This window comes from Mustela erminea, chromosome 3 (genome assembly GCF_009829155.1).
Source record: "Mustela erminea isolate mMusErm1 chromosome 3, mMusErm1.Pri, whole genome shotgun sequence".
NCBI classification, from domain to species: Eukaryota; Metazoa; Chordata; class Mammalia; order Carnivora; family Mustelidae; genus Mustela; species Mustela erminea.
In genome coordinates, this window is record NC_045616.1 from 60,167,922 (window position 1) to 60,172,411 (window position 4,490).

Below are 4,490 nucleotides of genomic sequence, written 5' to 3' on the forward strand. Positions count from 1 at the left end.
CCAGTCTCAAGTGTTTGTTGTTTCTGAAAATAACTTCACTTTTTTTATTGACTTATTGATGAAATTAAATGTCAAATGCCATCCTTTCTGTTAATGTGTTGGTTTTCCATGTGGCTGTCATTTCTAGAAGGTTGTAGGGCCACAGATAAAAGGAGGCTGACACTTCCCTAGCAGAACTTGGCTTATTTCTCTGTGGTTCACCTGCCTCTCCTCAAAGTCAAGGTCTAGGAGTTTAAATTTATTTCCTGTATCTTTTTTAATGTACTATTTGGATACTTAACCCATTACTAGGACCAGGTGATTTTGTGTTGCCAGCACTGTGGGAAGTTTAGAGAGTTAATATTAATGTGATCTCAAATGATCTTTCTCTTTTTTTCGTGTTGATTCATAAATAACTGTATACACATTATCTCTTGTAGAAATGATCTTGAACAATGACAACAACCAAAATACTCTTTTTATTTGGTTTTAGACTGTTGCTGCATGATATTTGATTTTCATTTCTCATTTAAGTTAAAATAAGCTTGAATTCCTTGAGTAGACACAACTTGCACTAATAACTTAGGCGACACATTAGAGCATGTTAGACATGCCAGGAAGAAAAGAGCTACTGGTTTTCAGATTGGGCTCCAAATAACCCATAAAATTTGCAGATGACTTGTGAATTGTCAAATAATCTCTTTTAAAAAGACACTTTTGTTAATAGTTTTCTATTTAGTGATTAAGCTTGATCTCATTTAGCGGAGCCTTTATTTTAGAGTATACTCTGTGCATTGAAATCCTGTGTTATATATAAAAATAGAAAACACAGAACTTCATGGGCTATGGCTCATGGCCACCTCAACAGTTCACAACAAATTTTCACAACGGTGCCATGACCTAAGTGTTACTGTTATCCCCATGTTGTAGATTTTATAGAATCTGAGATTCGGCAACATTAAGTGATAGACCAAGTCGAAGGCCCTCCAAGAAGACAGGCCTTGCGCCTGCTAATCCTGTGTCCTTCCCACTCCGTCGTGCTCCAACGGTGAGCTGCAGACCCTGTTTAAGAAGACAGGTACAAAAGTTTATCCGTTCCCAATACTTAACAACCTACCACTTAGAAAAATCATTCCTTTTCCATTTCACCATGGTATAACATCTTCGAATATTTATCTCCCCACCCTCCTTTTTTAGAAAAAGAAAAAACACTTTGATTATGCTACTCATTCATAGGTGCTTTCTTTTTGCAAACATTCTTTAATAGTACAGATAGAAAAGTTCCCCTGGGTCTTTCAGTCCCGTCCTTAGAATTTACGTCCTTTTGACATGTTTATATGCATTTATATTAAGTGCTTATAGAAATATCTAATTGTTTTGGGAGGAGGGAGTAACATAAATGCTATCATCGGTGTGCCTTGTTCTATAGTGTTTATTTTTATTTTTATTTTTTTTTTTTTTACGTAATTTCTTGGGAAGCTCTGTCCCAGTCTGTATGTGCAGTTTTTAACCCCTTCAGGGGGTTCCATTCTCTGGATGTATCACAATTAGTTTAAGCACTTCTGTATTGTTTCTTTCCTTTTTCATGCCACCTTTCCTTTTTCATGCTACCCTCTTTCTGACCCTGAGGCTACTTCCTTAAGCATAGTATTAGAGATATTCAAGATCGATTAGTACCCAGTTACCAAATGCCCTACAGGGCCCTTTATGTCCCTGATGAAAATGAAGTCTGGATGAATATCCATGAAAACTAAAACTCAAAAAAATTAAAAGTTTTAACTGGTCTTGATAAAATTCTATTTAATAACACTATAAGCAACACCTAGCAACGTGCTTTGAATGTAGCAATCACTCAATAAATGTGTGGAATGATCACCTGTGCTTACTGTCAGAAAAGAGAGGGTGCCCAATGCAAATTGTAACCTCTGCTGACTGACTTGGGCCACCAGATGTACAGTGCCCCCATCAGCGTCTGCCTAGAGGCCCAGCAGGGGTGTGTAGCACAGTTTAAAATGCCCTGTGCTGTGCTTTGTGGCCCTCCAAGTGGGCAGGAAGGGGACAGGACTAAAAAGGAAAGGACAAATAGGAAAATACTTAAACTGATATTTTAAACCAGTGCCTCCCTCTTAGGCCAGTAGCCTTTGTCCTCTTAGTGGTGACTTGATATCTGGTAGCACCCCTGCCCGCTGACTGTTGATTCAAACATTTTGTGAGCACCTCCAGTGCCACAAGGGACTGAGCTAGGCACCGAGATGGAAAGGTGATGATACACAGTCCCTACCCTTAAGATGCTCCTAGTCTAGTGAAGGAAGCAGACACATTAATCAGTAGGAACAGTAGACAGTGAAAATGAACGGAATCACAGCTTCTGGTGAAGAGAGTTGGTAGTACGCCAGTGTCATTAAGGAGGTGGCATTTGAGCTAAGACGTGAAAGATAAATGTCCACTTAGATGAAGATTCAGATGCGTGGGTGGAAAGCCTAGGGGAAAGGGCCCGTCACAAAGAGCCAAACGCTCGGATTCAGTCTAACACGCTGGTGGACCCGTCTGTGGCTTAGCTAGCGGTCGGGAGCAGACCATGGGCGGATTCCAGACTGCAACCTTGTCTCGGTCCCGGCAGTTCCGACTTTCCCTCAAGGCGGTGGGCGCTGAAACCTTGGAGGAGGGAAGTATCATGACTCGATTTACACTTGAAAACAAGTCAATCACTCTGACCACAGTATCAAGAATAAATAAAAGACCATGTGAGACGACAGAGGTGTTAATAAGCCTCATTGTGGTTATCGGTTCACAATAAATGCATGTATCAAATCAGCACATTGCACACCTTGAACATACACCATGTTATATGTAATTGTATGTCAATTAGTCTGGGGAAATGGATGAAAGAAAGGTTCTGCAAGACCAGATTTAGAACTCAAGATGACTTGTTTTTAAATTGTAGCCATCCAGGTAGGAGACAAATAAAAACTGGAGATGCCAAAAAAGGCTGAACTGACTATGCGACGCCAGAGATATATGATGGCAAGGTATTTTGAAATTCTAGATTTCTGCTCTGTTGGAGCATTTACTGCTTCCTCTCCCCTCCTCCCACCCCCAACAGAACAGCAAAAGCCTCCTGTTCCCTGACCCTCAGGTTTGGGTTGGTACTGCAGTAAGGAGAGTCAGTTCTCCACTTTTGAATGTCTCTACACAAATGACATTAAAAGGGAAAAGCCCCCTCTCATGTGACAAGGAAGAGGAATGGAAGGGAAACAAGATAAGGAGAGGGTGGCAAGTATCACTAAGAATGGGTCCCGAGGGCTGCTCCCTTCCTCCAACACACCAGCCTTAGTTCAGAGCTGGGCGACAACCAAGTTACCCTCTAGAGAGGATGGAGGACTGAAGACCTGTGTCTCGGTTTCCAGGTTTGACCCACAGAAGAATTCCCCTGGGCCAGGAGGATGGAGCCGCTGTTGAGAAATAGTGATGGGGTGTGTCAGCCAAGAGGGTCCCCAACAATTTTTTTGGTGTCCCACAGGGCATACATGGGGAAACACCTGAAAAGCTTCCCTGACCCACCCTCTCAGCAGGTGCAGAAGCAGCCGACAAGCCAGTGAATTGAGAGAGACTCTGTGAGATCTGGGACCGAAGACCTGATGGACACCACGGGGCATGGGGGCGCAGAGAGATCTCTGAGCACGTGCCCGTGTCAGTAGAAGTGGATCAACAACCAGGACCCAGCACTCTTCCCACACCCCTCAGAACTTGGACACTATGGAACTTACTCGTAATCTTAGGGAGGAAGTGGTAGAAGGGAAAACTTCATTGGCTTATTTTATCTGGAAATGACAAGAACAATGCTGCAGCTGCCAGGCAGAATATGTTTTAGAACAAAACTGAGAAAAACAAATTTCTTTGCCCATCCAACTTGTGGCCTGGGAATGTAGACCCACTACCAGTAGACATTGCAGGACTTGGCAACTGTTTGGAGGACTGCTAGGTTTGCAGATTTGATGTAAAGAAGGATAACTTCTGTTTTGGACGTAATGAGTTTGGGTTACTTCCCCAGCATGTAGGCTGGAGAAATAAACCTGGAAGCTACCAGAAAACAGGCTATTGGTGAAGCCATAGGCAGGGGAACTCAAGTAGAGGATCAAGAGAACAGGCCCAGAGCCCTAGAAAGCCCTGACATTTAAAGGAGTGTGCAGAAAAAATGGAGTTAGGGAAGAGCCTGTGAAAAATGGTCCAAGTGACCTAGAGAAGAATTAACAGGTGACACCAGATAATCAAACTGAAAGCTGTTATTTAATTTTATACTGAATAGGATCCGGCCCTAAGATAGTTCATGGTTGTAAACTAAGTTCTTTGTGACATCTTTTCTACTTATTGACCAGGACATTATCTGCCTCATCTCCAAACTTGAGGCCATGCTCTGGTTGCATAGGGATTCTGGGATTCTGACTACCAGGGCCCAATTTGTAGTGATATACTTGAACCTTAGCTCCATAGTGTTCCTGCAAGGTAGATGG